General features: G+C 41.3%; 1 protein-coding gene across 1 annotated transcript in view; it reads right to left on the bottom strand.

Moving 5' to 3' along the window:
• Positions 1-23,553, bottom strand: part of LOC115214238 (beta-1,3-galactosyltransferase 1-like) — a 63,393-nt gene that overhangs the window by 24,163 nt on the left and 15,677 nt on the right. The gene's annotated exons all lie outside the window — the stretch shown is intronic.

The following is a 23,553-nucleotide window of genomic DNA, read 5'->3' as shown; positions in this document are numbered from 1 at the left end:
GTGGAAACAATAGAAGAGAAAAATAACATGACGATAACGTATAGAACGCAAGATAGAAACACGAGAAAACTGGTGAGAGTGACGATTGAAGAAATAGAGAAATGTCTGGGGGACATCATGAAAAAAGCGACTTTTGTAGACAGAGGAAGAAATATGGTACGGTGGAGGTGAGATGCGCAACAAAGGAAGTGGCGGCCTCATTGGCTTCCACTGTCCTGAAAGCGGAAAATTTCACCATGTGGCCGACGTATAAGGAAGACGAGGGGTACGGTAAGAGTCCCAAAGGTGCCCCCAAATATTAAAACAGAAATGCTGGTAACAGCCATTATTGGAGCAGCAAAAGAGGAAGTAGAAATAGGGTCAATTAAGGAGACGAACGTTGTAAATTGGAAGGGATTCGGAGTCGAGTTGTGGCTGATGGCCACAATTGAAGACATCGAAAGATTTCCCTTCCAATAGAAATAGAAAACGAAAAAACAATTAGTGTAATAGTGGAAGGCAGAAAACCGAATTGCTACCTGTGCGGTTCAAGAGGGCACATAAAAAAGGAATGTCCGCTGTATGAAGTCACAGCGGAGCAAAAAGAGACACAAAGTGGAGAGAAGGAAAACGAACACGAAGGAAAGAACAGCGAAAACAAGGAAAAGGAAATAACGGAGAAACAACAAGAGAAGGGAGTAACAGCGCACTGAAGGAAAATGAAAACAAAGGGAAGAAGATAGTAGAAAAGGAGCAAAAGTCACAGGGTGCAGAAGTAGAGGAGAAGGAGCCAAGGCAGAAGCAAGAGAAAGAAAAGGAAAGTACATTAAAGGAAAGAGAAAAAGCAGGAAAAGAACAAGAGAAGGAACAGAACCAAGAGAAAGGAAAAGATGGTATGCAAAAAGGAAAAGAAACAACAGGAAAGGAACTTAAGGCACAGGTAGAGAGACGGCAGACAAAGAGCCAAAAAGACAAGAGAAGGAAAAAGAAAGAAGAGAAAGCAAAAAGAGAGAAAGAGAGAAACCGAGGGAGGAGAAAAAAGAGGAAGTAAGTCCTAAGAGAAAAACTAGAGAAAACGTAGGTACGAATAGAAAATTCAAATACTATGGAACGTTGATCCATCACAAGCACTGTGAGGAGATGGAAGATTTAATAAGCGAAACAAACGGATATACGTGGGTCAGGATGGGCACCGAATGGAAAGAAACAGGTGCACTCGTCCACGAGAACGACGCCGAGGCGTTCATCGAGGCAGCTGGCGAGAACGTGTTAAAACATATGAAATGCCGACTTCCAAGGTGGCCTCGAACGATGGAAGTTTACTCAGATTTGGTAGACATAATGGAGTATATATAAAAGAAAAGGTATTGTGAAAACTTAATTTGGAAATGATAAAAGAACTTTAAATTCGGAAAAAAAAAAAAAAAAGAAATGTTGAACTTTGTAAAACTTTTTGAAATGTATGTTGAAAATGTATAAAATGTTTTATTTGAAAATATTGTTGACGAATAAAAATAAATGACGAAATGTAACCGCTCGATTTCGGGGATCGAGTGGGCATTGCACCACATTGTACAAACTTCATAATTCATTATTCATTTTCCCGATTGTATTGTCCCATCTATGTAGCCCCTAGTGGGTAATAATAAAACAACACGGCGGAAATTTACCCAAGTGTGTTGTGAGTTATTTTTTGCATGTGAAACTTTGGAAAAAAACTGTTAAAAAATTGTCAAAAATTGAATCGCGCGAGGCGTTTGCCGCTGCGTGTTTGAACCTTTTATAGAAGGTGTGTCGACCCTCAAGTCATGGAGACTTACGCGGGGGTCGCCACAACAAAAAGTGACGAGTCACTTAGAATAAAAGAAGTGTTCTTTAGAAAAGAACAATTGAAGGAATACGAGAAGTTCGTCAAAAGGGAGGGTGACAGCGTGAAGCTGGTCCCGCCTGTGGAAACAATAGAAGAGAAAAATAACATGACGATAACGTATAGAACGCAAGATAGAAACACGAGAAAACTGGTGAGAGTGACGATTGAAGAAATAGAGAAATGTCTGGGGGACATCATGAAAAAAGCGACTTTTGTAGACAGAGGAAAGAAATATGGTACGGTGGAGGTGAGATGCGCAACAAAGGAAGTGGCGGCCTCATTGGCTTCCACTGTCCTGAAAGCGGAAAATTTCACCATGTGGCCGACGTATAAAGGAAGACGAGGGGTACGGGTAAGAGTCCCAAAGGTGCCCCCAAATATTAAAACAGAAATGCTGGTAACAGCCATTATTGGAGCAGCAAAAGAGGAAGTAGAAATAGGGTCAATTAAGGAGACGACGTTGTAAATTGGAAGGGATTCGGAGTCGAGTTGTGGCTGATGGCCACAATTGAAGACATCGAAAGATTTCCCTTCCAAATAGAAATAGAAAACGAAAAAACAATTAGTGTAATAGTGGAAGGCAGAAAACCGAATTGCTACCTGTGCGGTTCAAGAGGGCACATAAAAAAGGAATGTCCGCTGTATGAAGTCACAGCGGAGCAAAAAGAGACACAAAGTGGAGAGAAGGAAAACGAACACGAAGGAAAGAACAGCGAAAACAAGGAAAAGGAAATAACGGAGAAACAACAAGAGAAGGGAAGTAACAGCGCACTGAAGGAAAATGAAAACAAAGGGAAGAAGATAGTAGAAAAGGAGCAAAAGTCACAGGGTGCAGAAGTAGAGGAGAAGGAGCCAAGGCAGAAGCAAGAGAAAGAAAAGGAAAGTACATTAAAGGAAAGAGAAAAGGCAGGAAAAGAACAAGAGAAGGAACAGAACCAAGAGAAAGGAAAAGATGGTATGCAAAAAGGAAAAGAAACAACAGGAAAGGAACTTAAGGCACAGGGTAGAGAGACGGCAGACAAAGAGCCAAAAAGACAAGAGAAGGAAAAAGAAAGAAGAGAAAGCAAAAAGAGAGAAAGAGAGAAACCAAGGGAGGAGAAAAAAGAGGAAGTAAGTCCTAAGAGAAAAACTAGAGAAAACGCAGGTACGAATAGAAAATTCAAATACTATGGAACGTTGATCCATCACAAGCACTGTGAGGAGATGGAAAATTTAATAAGCGAAACAAACGGATATACGTGGGTCAGGATGGGCACCGAATGGAAAGAAACAGGTGCACTCGTCCACGAGAACGACGCCGAGGCGTTCATCGAGGCAGCTGGCGAGAACGTGTTAAAACATATGAAATGCCGACTTCCAAGGTGGCCTCGAACGATGGAAATTTACTCAGATTTGGTAGACATAATGGAGTATATATAAAAGAAAAGGTATTGTGAAAACTTTAATTTGGAAATGATAAAAGAACTTTAAATTCGGAAAAAAAAAAAACAAAAAGAAATGTTGAACTTTGTAAAACTTTTTGAAATGTATGTTGAAAATGTATAAAATGTTTTATTTGAAAATATTGTTGACGAATAAAAATAAATGACGAAATGTAACCGCTCGATTACGGGGATCGAGTGGGCATTGCACCACATTGTACAAACTTCATAATTCATTATTCATTTTCCCGATTGTATTGTCCCATCTATGTAGCCCCTAGTGGGTAATAATAAAACAACACGGCGGAAATCAATTTTTTGCGTTATTAGTAAGTTGATATATAATTTTGCTCTCGTACTATTATCTCTGTTATTATATACTGTTGATCTACCTGTTTTTGTCTATTGTTGTCTAACGGACGAAGCCAGCCTTCGCGCGAAGACTTCGCGTTGGTGTTCCCCCCTCAGTGGGGGAAAACTACAATTAATTTGGATTTACCAAAGGCTTGTTATAAGCCATTTGTTCAAGATGGAGTCCCCCATCACTTATTCGCCCGTGACGAGCGAGGATGAATACCCGGCGTTGTCGCCAAGTAAAAAAGAGGCGTTGTCGCCAAGAAAAAAAGAGGCGCTGTCGCCGAAGAAAAAAGAGGCGGCGTCGCCCAAGAGAATGGAAAAACCAGTACCAGCATCAACTCCAGCAAAAAATTCGCTGAAGTGGCTGGGAAAAAGATCAAAAAAATAAATATAGACAATTTTAAAAAATTTGCAGACTGCGTAAAAAAAGAAGGCACAGAAGTGACTGTGGCCACAAACATACAAATACATGACGATATAGAAAAAAAAGAATAATATATAAAACTTACGACACAACGAAAAAAATGATCCAAAAAATCGAAGAAAAAAAAATAGAGTCTTGTCTAAAACCGTTTATGGACAAAATAACGTATATAAACAGAGGAAAAAGATACGGCACAGTGGAGGTGCGTTTTACTACGGAGGATATAGCGAAGAAACTATCGATGGAGCCGATCAAAGCGGAAAACATTGTCTTACTACCATTGTATAAAGGAAAAAGGACGTCAAAAATTTCAATGAACAACATACCGCCAGAGGCTGATGCTGAATGTCTGGTGGCAGCAGTGATGGTAGGTCTGGAGGAAAAAATAAACATCCTCCAGGCCACAGTGGAGGAAGAGGATTTTTGGAAAGGCCAAAAATAGTGATAGCCATTCAGGCGGAGGTGCAAACACTGGAAGAAATTCCAGAAACGGTAAAGATTAGTGAAGACGAGAAAATAACAGTGTTCGTGGAGGGCAGGAAACCGAGGTGCTTCGGCTGCGGCAAGAAGGGTCATGTAAGGGCGGAATGCCAACCCCAACCCAAACCGCAGGAAGCACCTAAGCCAAAAGAAAAAGAAGACAATGTGTCACCAGAAGCAGCGTCAGACGGCCCAGAAGGGAAGACTGAAGGTGTGGAGGTGACGGTGACAGCAGAACCAGCGGCGGAAAAAAAAAGAGCGAGGAAAAGATAAATGAGGAGGGGTGGGAAAAAATTATCGGAAAAAAAAAAAGAAAAACGGAAACCACCCCTCCCAGAGTAATTTTAAAACAGAAAAAAGAGTCAATGAACTCATATATGGCCGTAAAGGCAGCAAATAGCAGACTCGGAAACGTGTTGGCAGCCATGGCCAAAGTGGAGAAAGTAGAGAAAAAAAACGACTTTGTAATTTACAGAATAGGCCGGAAGGATTACGGGCGGATAAAGTCAGAATTCTTCCATGACGTAGGCCCACTTAGATTGGATGTGACATCTCCACATATATTCGAGGGCCTACGTCAGACTCCCCCACGAGGCCCAGAAAAAGAGTTAGAAGAACAAGAGAAAACCGAACCACTGATATAAGGTAAGTAATGGATTACATTTATGTTGGTTGTTTGAATGTGCGCGGCCTGGGAGCAGACTGGAAGCAAGGTCGCTTCCTGCATGATATCAGGTCGCGTAATTTAGATGTTATTGTTGCTACAGAAACCCGGTTAGAGGGGCCAAGAGGTCTACTCCCGCTGTTTGACGGCTACGAGAGTTTTTTCTCTCCTGGCAGTCCTACAGGCGGGAGTGGGGTGTTGTTCCTATTAAAAAGAAACCGGGTTTCTGAGAAAAAGTTAATTTTTGCAGATCCAGAAGGTAGGCTGGTCGTCATGGATTTGACGTTCAGTAACGGTAAAGTTATCAGACTGGTTGCAATTTACGCACCCAACCATACAGGGCAAAGTGATTATTTTCGTGAACTAGAAAACTTTCTTGGTACTTCGCATTCATTAGTGGTGCTAGGAGACTTTAACACAATTTGCAAAGCGGATGTAGATTATGTTGGCTCGTGTCCAGATAGAAAAGGCAACAGTGGCTTCATGGAACTGCTAAGCCGCTTTGAGCTAGCAGATCCTTATAGGCTGGAATTTCCGAACGCTCCATTGTGGACATGGTCAAACAGCGACGGATCTTCCAGGTCATATTTAGATAGAATACTAATTAGAAAAGTAGACAGTAAAATAGCTAAGTGTCCACAGTTTTACCCGATCAGCTACAGTGATCATAAAATGGTCACTTGTAAGCTTGACATAGATAAGGTTAAAAATAGAGGATCCGGTTACTGGAAACTTAATACGTCCCTTTTGGCGATTAAGGAGTACAAAGACCGGATTAGGAATATAATTCAGAGGGCACTATCTGGTACCATCATTAATAACAAATGGTGGTACGCCCTCAAACGAGCCATCAAGTTTGAGTCTATTAGATATAGCATAGGAGTAGTGGCTAGAGAGGCTAGAAGGGAAACTACTCTAGTTAAGGAATTAGAGGAAGCCATGAAAACTGGCTCTACGGCTCAGGTGGCGTCCAAGAGACTGGTGTTAAACCAGCACCTCGAGGCCAAACACATGGGCTGCATTGTCAGGGCTAGAATCCGCCATATGGGATGTGAAGGAATCAACGCCGTGAGATGGGCCCGAGTGGTGGAAGCTCGGCATGGTAACGATGCCACGATTCGATCTTTGACGAACCAACAAGGTGAGTTGATAAACGAACCCGAGGAGATATGTGAGGCCTTTCAGGAGCACTTCGCTCAGCTTTTCGGTGAGTGCGGCGGACTGGATAGGAGGAGGGCCTTTACGGACCTACTCGACGGGCTGCCGCGCTTATCGGGGCGAGATGCGGAGGGCTGTGAAGGGCCAATCACGCCTGAGGAGGTGGTTGAGGCAATGACGGACTGCGGCGCGGGCAAGGCGCCGGGTTTGGATGGTCTACCCTATGAGTTATATAAGAGTATGCCAGACTTGTTCGGGCACCTACTGGCGGAGGTCTATGCGAACTGGCAGCAGAACGGGCTTATACCCAGATCTGTGCGCCGGGGAGTAGTGACTCTCGTCAGAAAGGACCCGAGCAAGGGGGAGTGCATTGATAATTTCAGGCCCATCACTCTGCTAAACACAGAGTTGAAGATTTTGGCCAAAGTGTTATCGAAAAGATTGGCGCGTGTCGCGGATGGTCTGATCGGAGAGGCACAGACAAGTGCCGTTCCGGGCAGATCCATTCAGGATAATCTCCATCTAATGCGGTACACTATAGAGGGGTTTAATAGTGATTCTGGCAAGGGTGGGGTACTGGTCCATTTAGACCAATCTAAAGCTTTTGATAGGGTCGACCATCGTTACCTGGTGTCTGCCCTGGCACAGTTCGGGCTGAGCCTTGGCTTCCTCAGGTGGATTATCCAAATTTATGATAACATCGACTCGGTAGTTCGGGTGAACGGCTTCTTGTCGAAGCCGTTCAAAATCAAACGCTCGGTTCGTCAAGGGTGTCCGCTCTCCCCGCTTTTGTACGTGATGGCTCTTGAGCCATTACTGCGAAAACTGAGCGGCATCCCGAGACAGCCAGGTAATGGAAAATCAGTGTCAGCGTACGCGGATGACATCACCATCATCGTAACCGAAATGGACCACCTATGTAAAGTAGGCAAGGCCATAGAGGTTTACGAGACGGTGACAGGAGCAAAAGTTAATCGCGAAAAGTCAGTCGGCTTGCAACTCGGCACCTGGAGAGGCAAGTCGATGCCTCCTGACAGCGTCGTGGGACGTTGGACGGAGGGTCCGATTAAACTGCTAGGGGTCTGGTTCGGTCCAGACCTCCAAATAGAGAAGAATTGGGGCGAGGTAACGAGCAAGGTGGCTGCAGTAGCCAAGACCTGGTCTTGGCGGTGGCTATCCCTGAAAGGGAGGGCGGAGGTGGCCAATGTGTTTATCGCATCGGTTATCACCTACCGCCTTTCCGTCGTTCCTTGCCCTGATTCGTGGTTGATCAAGTTGGAAAGACAGCTCTTCTACTTCTTGTGGAAGGGCGGGAAACCACTTGTGAAACGCTCTACTTGCTGTCAACAACCGTTAAAGGGTGGGCTAGGGATGCCTTGGCTGATGATGCGCAGACATGCGCTGAGGTTAAGACATCTGTGGCTCTACCTGGATGGTGAACGGGTGTGGTCTTCGCTAGCAAAACTGATGTTTCCCAAGTTCACTAGTTTCGGTGGATGGGAAACCTGGCTGAATCGTAGATCGAAACTTGGTACTTGGTACACGGAGTGTCGCAAGGCTCTCCTGCTATTCCGTCGCTCGGGCAACGCCTGCGGTGGGGGTTCCACCACATTCCTCTATAGAGGGTTGGTAGAGGCGGAATGTGAAGATACCTTGGGGGAAACCCTAGGTCTCGACGATAATCAGCTGGCCAGTCTGTTCCGACGTACGTTCGAGCCGAGGACACTGGACAACTTCCAGAAGTCTCTGGCATGGCAATGCTACAGAGGAGCTCTACCTGTTCGGGATAAACTCGCAAGGCACGGTGGCCAAGACAGTCCGATATGTCCAAGATGCGGGCGGGATAGGGAAACCGTCCCGCACGCGATTGTTCATTGTCCGGACGTGTCTGAGGTGTGGGTTTATGCCGAACACCTGTTGTCAGGTACACGAAGAGTACAGCTGTCGACTGAGTCGATTACAAAAATTGACCCACCGGATTTCCTCGTGAATGAAGGTAAGTTTCGTTTTCTCGTTGTAGTAGCAATTGCGAAAGAGGTGATATGGAAGACGAGAATGAAAGGTTTACAGTCAGGCAAGTTCATCTCCGGCCCTGGTTTGATGAACTATTTCATCTTTCACCTGAAAAGGAAGATAGGGCTGGAAAGAATATGCCTGACTAGGAGAGTGTATGAAGAACGATGGAAGGATGTAGCACGAAAGTTGCGAGTGAAAGATACAACATAAATGTAATACCAAGTGCAACCAAAAGTATCAGTGGGGAGGCGGGGCTCGTGGGGTCCGAGCTAAACCCGCACCCACTCCACCCGTAACGTCTTCCGGTCTGTCCCATCATTCGATTTCTGTCCATTTATTGTAATTCATGAAAATTTTTAAATTCGATTTAGTGTAAAAACCCATTCGTTTGTCTGACCCAGATTGTATTGTCCCATCTATGTTCGCCCCTTGTGGGTAATAATAAAATCACACGGCGGAAATTTACTCAAGTGTGTTGTTATCTGTGATTAGACGTTGAAATTTTGTTGTGTAAAGTGATTAATATCGCGCGAGGCGTTTGCCTCCACGTGTGGAAACCTTCCGAAGAAGGTGAATTGACCCTCTAGTCATGGCGACTTACGCGGGGGTCACGGGAAAGAAAAATAATGATTCGTCGATAATCGTGAAGGATGTTTTCTTTGAGAAGAGTAAACTCAAAGAATACGAAAAGCTATTCAAAAGGGAGGGTGATAGCGTGAAGCTAATCCCCCCCGCGAAAGCAAAAGAGGACAAAGAAAACAAGACTGTAACATATAGAACCCAAGACAAAAATACAAAGAAACTGGCAAGAGTGGAGATAGCAGAAATCGAAAAATGTCTGGGAGACATAATGGGGAAATCGACCTACGTGAGTAGAGGCAAGAAATTTGGTACGGTGGAGGTGAGATGTGCAACGGAAGAAATTGCAGCCTCACTGGCTACCACTGTACTAAGAGCGGAAACATTTATAATGTGGCCCTCATACAAGGGAAGAAGAGGGGTCCGGGTTAAAATCCCGAATATACCCCCAGAAGTGAAAACAGAATGGCTGGCAACAGCTATTCTAGGAGCAGCAGAAGAGGAAGTGGAGGTGGAATCCTTTAAGGAGTCCAACGCGATAAACTGGAGAGGATATGGGGTAGAACTGTGTTTGATGGCCACAAAAGAGGACATTGAAAGGTTCCCCTACAGAATAGAAATTGAAGATGAGAAAACCCTCAGTGTAATTGTAGAGGGAAGAAAGCCAAACTGCTACTTGTGCGGGACAAGGGGGCACATTAAAAAAGAGTGCCCGTTATACGAATTCGTAGCGGAGTGCGAGAAGGAATTTGAAGAAAAGAAGAATACGGTAAATGAAAAAGAAAACATAGAAAAGGAAACAAAACAACAAGAGAAAGGAAATAATAAGTCAATGAAGGAAAAAGAAATAAAAGAAAAGAAAGAAATAGAACCAAAACAGAGTCAGGAAAAGAAAAAGGAAAAAGAAACAACAGGAAAAAAACAAGAGAGAGATCAGAATCAAACGAAAAGAAAAGACGGCACACAAAAAGAAAAAGAAAAGGAACAAAAAACACGAGAGAAAGAGAGAACAGACAAAGAACCAAAAAGACAAGAGAAGGAAGAAGAAAGAAAAGAAGGCAAAAAGAGAGAAAGAGAGAAACAAAGAGAGGAGAACAAGGAAGAAATAAGCCCGAAAAGAAAAACGAGGGAAAACGTAGGACGGAAACAAGATTACTGCTTCTACAAGTTAGTAACCTTCCATTTCTGCCCTGAAACGAAAGAATTGACAAGTAGTACGGAGGGACATATATGGGTCAACAGGATGACCGATCAGTGGCAGGAGACTGCTTTAATCCCCGAAGAAAGAGTCGCTGAGTTCCTCAGAGCTGCCGGAGAGAGTGTAACGTTTTACACGAGTGTTCGAGTGAGAGAGCGGCTGCCTGAGGGCTCAGTGATTGACTTTAGAGAATTGAAAACTATTATGGAATACGTATAGAATTGTGAGAAGAGAGAGAAGAAAGAAGAGAAAAAAGAAAATATTGTGAACTATATGTGACGAAAATGTAACCTCTCGATTCCGGGGATCGAGTGGGCATTTACATCTCATTGTAAATATTCTTTCATATGTCATTTTTTACTTTTATTTTTTCCTTTTCTTGTCATTTACTTTCTTATTTTAAGTTCCCCGATTGTACTGTCCCATCTATGTTCGCCCCTTGTGGGTAATAATAAAATCACACGGCGGAAATCAATTTTTTGCGTTATTAGTAAGTTGATATAATTTTGCTCTCGTACTATTATCTCTGTTATTATATACTGTTGGTCTACCTGTTTTGTCTATTGTTGTCTAACTGACGAAGTCAGCCTTCGCGCGAAGACTTCGCGTTGGTGTTCCCCCCTCAGTGGGGGAAAACTACAATTAATTTGGATTTACCAAAGGCTTGTTAAAGCCATTTGTTCAAGATGGAGTCCCCCATCTCTTATTCGCCCGTGACGAGCGAGGATGAATACCCGGCGTTGTCGCCAGGAAAAAAAGAGGCGTTGTCGCCAAGAAAAAAAGAGGCGTTGTCGCCGAAGAAAAAAGAGGCGGCGTCGCCCAAGAAAATGGAAAAACCAGTACCAGCATCAACTCCAGCAAAAAAATTCGCTGAAGTGGCTGGGAAAAAGATCAAAAAAATAAATATAGAAAATTTTAAAAAATTTGCAGACTGTGTAAAAAAAGAAGGCACAGAAGTGACTGTGGCCACAAACATACAAATACATGACGATATAGAAAAAAAAAGAATAATATATAAAACTTACGACACAACGAAAAAAATGATCCAAAAAATCGATGAAAAAAAAATAGTTTTGTCTAAAACCTTTTATGGATAAAATAACGTATATAAACAGAGGAAAAAGATACGGCACAGTGGAGGTGCGTTTTACTACGGAGGATATAGCGAAGAAACTATCGATGGAGCCAATCAAAGCGGAAAACATTGTCTTACTACCATTGTACAAAGGAAAAAGGACGTCGAAAATTTCAATGAACAACATACCGCCAGAGGCAGATGCTGAATGTCTGGTGGCAGCAGTGATGGTAGGTCTGGAGGAAAAAATAAACATCCTCCAGGCCACAGTGGAGGAAGAGGAGTTTTGGAAAGGCCAAAAAATAGTGATAGCCATTCAGGCGGAGGTGCAAACACTGGAAGAAATTCCAGAAACGGTAAAGATTAGTGAAGACGAGAAAATAACAGTTTTCGTGGAGGGCAGGAAGCCGAGGTGCTTCGGCTGCGGCAAGAAGGGTCATGTAAGGGCGGAATGCCAACCCCAACCCAAACCGCAGGAAGCACCTAAGCCAAAAGAAAAAGAAGATAATGTGTCACCAGAAGCAGCGTCGGACGGCCCAGAAGGGAAGACTGAAGGTGTGGAGGTGACGGTGACAGCAGAACCAGCGGCGGAGGAAAAAAAGAGCGAGGAAAAGATAAATGAGGGGGGGTGGGCAAAAAAAAAAAAAAAAAAAATTACCGGAAGGAAAAAAAAAAGAAAAACGGAAACCACCCCTCCCAGAGTAATCTTAAAAAAGAAAAAAGAGTCAATGAACTCATATATGGCCGTAAAGGCAGCAAATAGCAGACTCGGAAACGTGTTGGCAGCCATGGCCAAAGTGGAGAAAGTAGTGAAAAAAAACGACTTTGTAATTTACAGAATAGGCCGGAAGGATTACGGGCGGATAAAGTCAGAATTCTTCCATGACGTAGGCCCACTTAGATTGGATGTGACATCTCCACATATATTCGAGGGCCTACGTCAGACTCCCCCACGAGGCCCAGAAAAAGAGTTAGAAGAACAAGAAAAAACCGAACCACTGATATAAGGTAAGTAATGGATTACATTTATGTTGGTTGTTTGAATGTGCGCGGCCTGGGAGCAGGCTGGAAGCAAGGTCGCTTCCTGCATGATATCAGGTCGCGTAATTTAGATGTTATTGTTGCTACAGAAACCCGGTTAGAGGGGCCAAGAGGTCTACTCCCGCTGTTTGACGGCTACGAGAGTTTTTTCTCTCCTGGCAGTCCTACAGGCGGGAGTGGGGTGTTGGTCCTATTAAAAAGAAACCGGGTTTCTGAGAAAAAGTTAATTTTTGCAGATCCAGAAGGTAGGCTGGTCGTCATGGATTTGACGTTCAGTAATGGTAAAGTTATCAGACTGGTTGCAACTTACGCACCCAACCATACAGGGCAAAGTGATTATTTTCGTGAACTAGAAAACTTTCTTGGTACTTCGCATTCATTAGTGGTGCTAGGAGACTTTAACACAATTTGCAAAGCGGATGTAGATTGTGTTGGCTCGCGTCCAGATAGAAAAGGCAACAGTGGCTTCATGGAACTGCTAAGCCGCTTTGAGCTAGCAGATCCTTATAGGCTGGAATTTCCGAACGCTCCATTGTGGACATGGTCAAACAGCGACGGATCTTCCAGGTCATATTTAGATAGAATACTAATTAGAAAAGTAGACAGTAAAATAGCTAAGTGTCCACAGTTTTACCCGATCAGCTACAGTGATCATAAAATGGTCACCTGTAAGCTTGACATAGATAAGGTTAAAAATAGAGGATCCGGTTACTGGAAACTTAATACGTCCCTTTTGGCGATTAAGGAGTACAAAGACCGGATTAGGAATATAATTCAGAGGGCACTATCTGGTACCATCATTAATAACAAATGGTGGTACGCCCTCAAACGAGCCATCAAGTTTGAGTCTATTAGATATAGCATAGGAGTAGTGGCTAGAGAGGCTAGAAGGGAAACTACTCTAGTTAAGGAATTAGAGGAAGCCATGAAAACTGGCTCTGCGGCTCAGGTGGCGTCCAAGAGACTGGTGTTAAACCAGCACCTCGAGGCCAAACACATGGGCTGCATTGTCAGGGCTAGAATCCGTCATATGGGATGTGAAGGAATCAACGCCGTGAGATGGGCCCGAGTGGTGGAAGCTCAGCATGGTAACGATGCCACGATTCGATCTTTGACGAACCAACAAGGTGAGTTGATAAACGAACCCGAGGAGATGTCTGAGGCCTTTCAGGAGCACTTCGCTCAGCTTTTCGGTGAGTGCGGCGGACTGGATAGGAGGAGGGCCTTTACGGACCTACTCGACGGTCTGCCGCGCTTATCGGGGCGAGATGCGGAGGGCTGTGAAGGGCCAATCACGCCTGGGGAGGTGTTTGAGGCAATGGCGGACTGCGGCGCGGGAAAGGCGCCGGGTTTGGATGGTCTACCCTATGAGTTATATAAGAGTATGCCAGACTTGTTCGGGCACCTACTGGCGGAGGTCTATGCGAACTGGCAGCAGAACGGGCTTATACCCAGATCTGTGCGCCGGGGAGTAGTGACTCTCGTCAGAAAGGACCCGAGCAAGGGGGAGTGCATTGATAATTTCAGGCCCATCACTCTGCTAAACACAGAGTTGAAGATTTTGGCCAAAGTGTTATCGAAAAGATTGGCGCGTGTCGCGGATGGTCTGATCGGAGAGGCACAGACTTGTGCCGTTCCGGGCAGATCCATTCAGGATAATCTCCATCTAATGCGGTACACTATAGAGGGGTTTAATAGTGATTCTGGCAAGGGCGGGGCACTGGTCCATTTAGACCAATCTAAAGCTTTTGATAGGGTCGACCAACGTTACCTGGTATCTGCCCTGGCACAGTTCGGGCTGAGCCTTGGCTTCCTCAGGTGGATTATCCAAATTTATGATAACATCGACTCGGTAGTTCGGGTGAACGGCTTCTTGTCGAAGCCGTTCAAAATCAAACGCTCGGTTCGTCAAGGGTGTCCGCTCTCCCCGCTTTTGTACGTGATGGCTCTTGAGCCATTACTGCGAAAACTGAGCGGCATCCCGAGACAGCCAGGTAATGGAAAATCAGTGTCAGCGTACGCGGATGACATCACCATCATCGTAACCGAAATGGACCACCTATGTAAAGTAGGCAAGGCCATAGAGGTTTACGAGACGGTGACAGGAGCAAAAGTTAATCGCGAAAAGTCAGTCGGCTTGCAACTCGGCACCTGGAGAGGCAAGTCGATGCCTCCTGACAGCGTCGTGGGACGTTGGACGGAGGGTCCGATTAAACTGCTAGGGGTCTGGTTCGGTCCAGACCTCCAAATAGAGAAGAATTGGGGCGAGGTAACGAGCAAGGTGGCTGCAGTAGCCAAGACCTGGTCTTGGCGGTGGCTATCCCTGAAAGGGAGGGCGGAGGTGGCCAATGTGTTTATCGCATCGGTTATCACCTACCGCCTTTCCGTCGTTCCTTGCCCTGACTCGTGGTTGATCAAGTTGGAAAGACAGCTCTTCTACTTCTTGTGGAAGGGCGGGAAACCACTTGTGAAACGCTCTACTTGCTGTCAACAACCGTTAAAGGGTGGGCTAGGGATGCCTTGGCTGATGATGCGCAGACATGCGCTGAGGTTAAGACATCTGTGGCTCTACCTGGATGGTGAACGGGTGTGGTCTTCGCTAGCAAAACTGATGTTTCCCAAGTTCACTAGTTTCGGTGGATGGGAAACCTGGCTGAATCGTAGATCGAAACTTGGTACTTGGTACACGGAGTGTCGCAAGGCTCTCCTGCTATTCCGTCGCTCGGGCAACGCCTGCGGTGGGGGTTCCACCACATTCTCTATAGAGGGTTGGTAGAGGCGGAATGTGAAGATACCTTGGGGGAAACCCTAGGTCTCGACGATAATCAGCTGGCCAGTCTGTTCCGACGTACGTTCGAGCCGAGGACACTGGACAACTTCCAGAAGTCTATGGCATGGCAATGCTACAGAGGAGCTCTACCTGTTCGGGATAAACTCGCAAGGCACGGTGGCCAAGACAGTCCGATATGTCCAAGATGCGGGCGGGATAGGGAAACCGTCCGGCACGCTATTGTTCATTGTCCGGACGTGTCTGAGGTATGGGTTTATGCCGAACACCTGTTGTCAGGTACACGAAGAGTACAGCTGTCGACTGAGTCGATTACAAAAATTGACCCACCGGATTTCCTCGTGAATGAAGGTAAGTTTCGTTTTCTCGTTGTAGTAGCAATTGCGAAAGAGGTGATATGGAAGACGAGAATGAAAGGTTTACAGTCAGGCAAGTTCATCTCCGGCCCTGGTTTGATGAATTATTTCATCTTTCACCTGAAAAGGAAGATAGGGCTGGAGAGAATATGCCTTACTAGGAGAGTGTATGAAGAACGATGGAAGGATGTAGCACGAAAGTTGCGAGTGAAAGATACAACATAAATGTAATACCAAGCGCAACCAAAAGTATCAGTGGGGAGGCGGGGCTCGTGGGGTCCGAGCTAAACCCGCACCCACTCCACCCGTAATGTCTTCCAGTCTGTCCCATCATTCGATTTCTGTCCATTTATTGTAATTCATGAAAATTTTTAAATCCGATTTATTGTAAAAACCCATTCGTTTGTCTGACCCCATCATCAGATTGTATTGTCCCATCTATGTTCGCCCCTTGTGGGTAATAATAAAATCACATGGAGGAAAGCACCTTCAAAAAGTGTCTTGGTGCGACTATGAAAGACATCTAATCAGAGGCGATAAATTCGCCACAATAGAAGCAAGGTTCGAGTCAACGGAGCGTGCAGGGGAGTACTCGACTGGAACTTGCAAAGTGGAAATATTTCATTTTTACCTTTATATCTGGGACGTAGGACGTCCCGGAAAAAAAATTTAATGCCCCCCCCCCCATCTAGAAGTAGAGGTAGGCTGGATTGTAGCCACACTTCTATACAAGAGGGAAGGACAAGATACAATTGATCGAAATTACAAGAGATGGACTAACAATTCCAGACTGTAATATATTTTGAGTATTGTTATCACTAGCGATATGAAGATATAACTTTGTATTTGGATTTTATGTGTAGATGTATATATATAGATGTACATGTAATATGAACGCATATATATACACATATATACATGCACTAGCATTATGACCCGGCGACGACGGGTCTTTAATGCTAGTATGCTTATAAAGTAGCATTCAGTATCTAGGAGAATTTTTGGGAGTACGTAATGTCTGGTCTTTCGCATGTAGCAGGTATGTAATTGTGCATTTGTTTCCGTGTACTATGTGTTGTGTGTAAAAAAACATTCTGACAAGGGGAGTGTCTAATTTAAATATATAATATGTTTCATATTAATTGATGCATCCCTGAAACGGCCTGTAGATGAACTTTTAGGTATTTTTGTAAATTTGTATATTTATCTTCTATGTATTTTTATCTGGATTTTTAATTATGTCATTTTATGTTTTATTAGCCGAAATTTTTAATTTAGTAAATTTATAACAAACTAGCTAGTATATAATGCTAGTATATATATATATATATATATATATATATATATATATATATATATATATATATATATATATATTTATAACAGGATTAGCTCGTATACGAGTAGGTATATATTTGTAAAAAATGAAGTTCGAAAATGCTGCTATATTATACAAATTTTTAATTTTTATATATACATTATATATACATTTATATATAAAAAAAGATAGTTCATGCTATCAAATATAAAAAATTCATTTATAATACACAATAGAGTCAGACATCAAAAAGTTCATATATAGTGTGAAGTGAGTTCGTTCATGCTATATGTTTAAAGTGTCTGATGCAGTGGTTCATAGTGGTGATATGCATTCAATATAAAAAATAGATCACAGTGGTGATATGCAGTCAATATAAAAAATTGATGTTCCTGAAAGAGCAAGGAATTCATTTTAGATTTTAACTTTGAGCAACTGTGATGACTTATGGTCGGTGTTCGCTGGATGATATATATATATATACATATATACATACATAAGACACACACACATATATTATATATATATTATATATATATTATATATATATTATATATATATATTATATGTGTATGTATATATATATACAGATGAATAGATATATAGATAGACAGACAGACAGACAGACAGAAAGACAGGCAGGCAGGCAGACAGATAGATAGATAGATAGATAGATAGATAGATAGATAGATAGATAGATAGATAGATAGATAGATAAGACTGTGTTTTTGTATCTGTTTTCTTTTAATTTTTGCTTGTATTGTTAACGTATAAAAAAAATGCTCCGCGTCGACAAGGATACGATTTCAATCCACGCTACAATAAGTTGCTATTCTCCGTACAACAAACTTCTAATCTACTACTGTCCTGAAAGCCCTCGATTGACTGAACGCTCCTAGCAAAACCATATGAAAGAATGCTTTACTGTAAACGGAATGCACAAGGGGATCTTAGCTGATAATTTATTGTTCATCATCTGTTGAAAATAGTGACTGATGTGTGTTTGGCAAAATATGCTGTGATGTTAATTTAAGGCATGTTACACAGCTTTATAATACGTTTTTATCAATCCAGCTTCACAAACATGTATGTAAATTTCAGTTGTAAATACTGAGTGATAAGACAAAGGAAGCCACGCATTGCTCGTCACTCTAAAGCACAAAATGTTAAGTCCAGATATTATAATATTCTTAAGTGATGTTAAAGACCAAATTCCTATAGACCAAGATATATGATAAAATGTGAGGCAACGAAAGAGATTCTTTGTAGTTGTTCGACATGTTAGGAATAGTAGTGAAATCACCCGCGAATTACATTTTAATGCTTAAAATAGAGAGGACGTGTGCTTTGGAAAATATAATTCTAAATGTGCAATACACAAGAAAAGATCTAGATTAACGTGGGTGTGAATATCTGATATTATACGTCTACTTAATGGACGCTGGTCTCGGTCTTAACAGCAGTAAAAATACATGCTTAGTGTATTCTTCTGTTTATTAAAAAATAATTTTTTTTTAATGTATTTGCTATTACAATCTTGAATTCATAATTACGATGGTTAATTAAAGAGGGAATGATATTTCGGTGGAAAAATCTTTATAACAAACAATTAAAGACATGTGAATTAATTACAAAAAGTAAGAGAATCCTTACTCGTTTCCCTTAATACCAAAATATTTTATGAATTGTATTTATAAATCATATTAAAAAAAACTTACATAAATGTCAAATTTTAAAATATATAATTGAGAACCTTCGAAAATATTTTCTTGTTTCGTAATGTACAAAACATAGGATTATTGCTATAATTATCAGCCACACACGAATATAAGATATTTCGTCTGTATTATGTTCAATATACAAAATTTCTCCTTGGTTCTTGGCGCTGCGATTAGCAAAAATGGTTAAAAGTTTTTCTTCTATAGCTTCCACGTGATTCCTATTACTTCTCTTATCAGTTACTGCAAACATTAGGACACTTGACTCATAATCAGGTGAAGAAAATTTCTGAATAGGATTGTAAAATTCATAAAATTTATTTGAGTAAGGTAGCTCTATATTCAATTTTTCTGATAAAAGTCCAAGCATCATCAGGCATAAATACATGGTTGTCCAACGCAGCAATATACAGTTTATTAATAAGAAAAAATATGTGCCACATAACCCATGCCATAATATCGATGATCTTTTATCGAAGTACGACTGTTCAAAAGCAAAACTTATACCTAAATAGAACATAAACGCCAATTATGTATTGCAAAAATCTAAAAAATATATTATGTATTACAATTATGTATTACAATTTATGCATTACAAAATTTTTTTAAAAGCATGAGTTCCAATTATATATTACAAAAATGTATATCATTAGCGCAGAGAAAATCAGGTTATTCTTCATTTGTTTTCAATAGCACTGTTCAATCATCACATTGAACTATCTCAAATTATTTCAATTTTTTTAGATGACACTCTTACATAAATAACTACTATCAGTACTCGTGAAACTTCCTGAATTATTTTTAAAATTGTAACACAAAATTGTATATTTTTCTGAAATAATTGATTCTTGAGATGGTATAAAAAGAAACAACTTTTTTGAAAGCTACATTCTTATGCTTAGTACTTTGTGAGTTATCTAATACTTTTCGCTTTATACCAAGAAGTAAACAATATAAACTATGGAACAAAATTGAAGACATTATCTTCAATCATTATTCTGCTGCTGTACGTTGGTATGGATATGAATGGCTTAGTGGTTTGGGTGTGGCACTTACGAAGGCAACGCTGTGTTTTTGATTGATGGACTGGTGATGCGTTAAGTTCTTGAGCAAAACACTTCATTTCACATTGTTCCAGTTCACTCAGCTAACAGAAATGAATAATTCTGCGACGGAGATGTGTCCTGTCCAGGATGCGATGTATATGCCACAGAGTCCGAGAAACCGGATTCATGAGTCAATGGTTCGGGAAAGACTCTTGATCCTCCTTTTGGACAGTATATTTGTAAAGTTTCGACAAATCAGAATATGCTATTTGGAAAAGAAAACTATAAAAACGATTAATCTTAAGCTTTCTTGTCTTTTCCTATTCCTAGTTTACATTGTATATCGTTGTCCCTATTTTATAAACAAGTATTCTTCGACTGAGCAAGCAAAATTTAATTACAATAAAACGCATGCATCAAAAGATAGGTGATATAAAATATTTTCAAAAACATTAAAAACTACATTTTTTGCTGTCCACCAACCACTGCTACCTCCATTAAGCAATATCCAACACTATCATCATTTAACGGCCGACCACCGGCACTATACTTATCACTAACAAGGCTCAGTCTAAATTATTCGCCACTCAAGATCATACACACATACATACATATATAAATATATATATATTTTTTATTAAGCCACTTGGTGGTAAATGGATGTACTATTTAATTATTATCCAATTTTCTCACCCTTATCGTTTGATTATATATATATCCCACTTGTGACAGATAATTTTTTCCCCGTTACGTAGCGGTTCGGCAAAAGGGAACGATAGAATAAGTACTGGGCTTACATAAAAATAAGTCCCAGGATCGAGTTGCACGATTAAAAAGGCGGTGCTCCAGCATGGCCGCAGTCAAATGACTGAAACAAGCAAAAGAGAGTAATATATATATATATATATATATATATATATATATATATATATTATATATATATTGTGTCAGGAGAGATTGATTCTGTTTAAATGCCTTGTTAATTAACACAGTCACCGGTTGGATTTCCACTCATTTACTTACTTATTTTTTCAATAGTCATTGACTGTGTCCGTTATTGGAGCTGATTTTTTTTGTATGTTTGTTTGTGTGCATGTATATGCGTCAGTTTTGCATGTGTATACACATATGTATGTATGTATTATGTATGTATTTGTGTATCCATATATATATATATATATGTATATGCTTGTGTACGTTTGTGGGTATGTATTCTGCATATTCATGTGTCTGTGTGTTCATGTTTGTATGTTTGTGTGTGTATGTATGTGCGTCTGTGTGTGCGTATTCTTCTATTTTATTCCTTTATTCTTTTATTTTATTCCTTATAAACTGTGAATTTTATTCCTTGTGAACTAAATTTTCCCTGTCTAAAATATTCATACCTTGACAGATTACCCAGTGCACGGACATGATTACCAACCACTTGGGTTAACCCAGAAACGGCTGAAAGACTTCAAATTCATCTTACCTTAATTAAATTATTCTAAATGACTTGAAATTCTCGTTCTGCCTTGGTTTTTATTTTCCTTCTAATATAATGAATGATTCTAGCTTAAAGTGACCCGCTCTACGCGCGGGTGATGTTTTGGTTGTTGGACCAATGTATTAATGTAGCATTAAGAACGAAGAGCTCATTTACATTTAATTTATAAAATATGAATACTTATTTTTTGAAATTGACAGTTAAAGCATGGAAAAATGTGCTTTAAGTATAGCTTAGAAAAATGGAGAAAAGATAGCGAATGAGGGATTATGTTAATGATTTTAATTTTTTCAGTAAAGTAAAATGTTAAACAATAAATTTTAAATATGGAAACTTATCACCAGAAGGCAAGCGAATAGCCCGTATTAGAAATATTTTTCTTTTGGGTCAAAAGGCTATTTAGTAATCAAAAAATTACCCGAGCATGTGCCTCCCTATTTTGCAATTTCCTCACTCTAGCTCGGTGGTTTGATAAGTTGGAGCGCTTACGCATAGACATATCGAAAAGCAAATTTGAGAAATGAAATACTTGGAAACCTAAAGTTGATTTGGTTTAGAATGAGAAAACGAATAAAATAGTTAAGATGTAAATATTTCAAAACTGGAAAATTTTCAAATTTACAGAAAATTTTTATTAACGACGGTCGGCTTGAGCAAACAAATAAATTCTTTTTATCCACGCAAAAATAAATAATATCTGTTACCTTTCTGAAAGACCTGTGGTAGGAATATTTAAACTTTTGCGGCTGTCATTGAGAGACGCGTTGGAGAGGAAAGAGAGACGGCGGAGGTGCCAAACGTCGTTATAGAGTGAGAGAAAATGGAGAGAAGCGGAAAAGAGAGAGATCGAGGAAGAAAAGGCGATATATGAAAGAGAGGACTGAAAAATGAAATATTTTGAAACCTAAAGATGATTTGTTTTAAGAGAAAGATTCTCATGATTGTGTGGTGGTGGTGGCGATGATAATTCACTTTATGAATGTAGGAAACGTAGAGAGAGAGAAAGAGAGAGAGAGAGAGAGAGAGAGAGAGAGAGAGTGACAGTGCTTGTGAAGGAAAGATAGTAGACGCTATCAAAAGACGTTATAGAGAGAATGTGAAAGGAAAGGAAGAAAGAGAGAGAGAGAGAGAGATGGAAGAAGACAGGCACACAATAGAATGTGATGGCTGCGAGGGAAAGATAATAGACGCTGTGAAACGACGTTATAGATAGAATTTGAAAGGAAGGGAGGAAAGAGAGTGAGTGATGGAGGAAGACAGATACATAAAAGAATGAGAGTACACTTGTCAAAGTGCATTTTTGGCCCTAGCAACGACACCTTTTAAGGTGGGGATTTCTAACCTAGACCACTCGAATCTTTCCCTCATTTTATATGACCCTGTAAATTTTGGAGTCAATCCAACGGGATCTAGTGGCATTTAACCCGTTCTCAATGCCAAAATCAGACAAACAAACAAACTTTTCGCATTTCAGAATTATAATGTAGAGACTAGCTTAGGGTTACCCGCTCTACGCGTAGGTAAGGGTATGGTTGTTACTTTCTGTTATTTCCTTTCGGCACGTAAAAAGCACCATCCGAACGTGGCCGATGGCAGCGCCGCCTTGACTGGCTTCTGTGCCGGTGGCACGTAAAAAGCACCAACCAATCGTGGCCGCTGCCAGCACCCCCTGGCACCTGTGCCGGTGGCACGAAATAAGCATCCACTACAATCACGGAGTAGTTGGCGTTAGGAAGGGCATCAAGCTGTAGAAACACTGCCAGATCAGACTGGAGCCTGGTGCAGCCTCCTGGCTTCCCAGACCCCGGTCGAAACTTGCAACCCGTGCTAGCACGGAAAACGGACATTAAACGATTATGATGATGCTGATTCTCCCTCTTTGCTTCTCTCTCCATTCTCTTTCACTTTCCCACTCTCTTACTCTTCCTTTCTCTCGGACTCTCCCTCGCTTTCTCTTACTCTCTATCTTTATCTATCTCGCTTCCATTTATAAAAAACAAAAGATCTTGAGTAAGTTGAGAAAGAAAATCTTTTGAAATATCAATCATAAATATCAGGCAGTGACAACGGAAAGGTCTACTGCAAGGCAGACAGCAAAACACTAACATTCAAAAGGGACAGACGAACTTGCGAGCTGTAATAAAATATTGGAAACCAAAGTTTGAAGGGATAGAATCTGAGGATAGTAGAGTCACCATGGCTGGCATTTCTTAACGACGGACAGCAACGCAGTGGCAGTTTAACGGCTGGCGTAAAACATTGAACTTGATGTAAAAGAAAATTGCTAAACATCAAGTTTTGAAGTGATTCTTTCTCACGACAGTAGACTCACCATGGCAAGCATTCAAAACTTCTTCATCATGGACGGCAACACATTGACGATTAAAAGGCTGGCGCAAATTTTTTAGCTTGATGTAACAGAGAATTCCTAAACACCCGCTCCTGTAAATTTTAATCCCCTTCCAGCCCCATTTAGACCCCTTTTCACATTTTGGTTAATATAACCTGATTTCACTCGGGTCTACTCGGGCCACATTTTATAAGATGAGGAATTTTGTCCTAGAGGCAACGCCTTTCAT

Source organism: Octopus sinensis, linkage group LG7 (genome assembly GCF_006345805.1).
Source record: "Octopus sinensis linkage group LG7, ASM634580v1, whole genome shotgun sequence".
NCBI classification, from domain to species: Eukaryota; Metazoa; Mollusca; class Cephalopoda; order Octopoda; family Octopodidae; genus Octopus; species Octopus sinensis.
The sequence above is the reverse complement of the archived record's forward strand: the minus strand, read 5'-3'. Positions and strand labels throughout refer to the sequence as shown.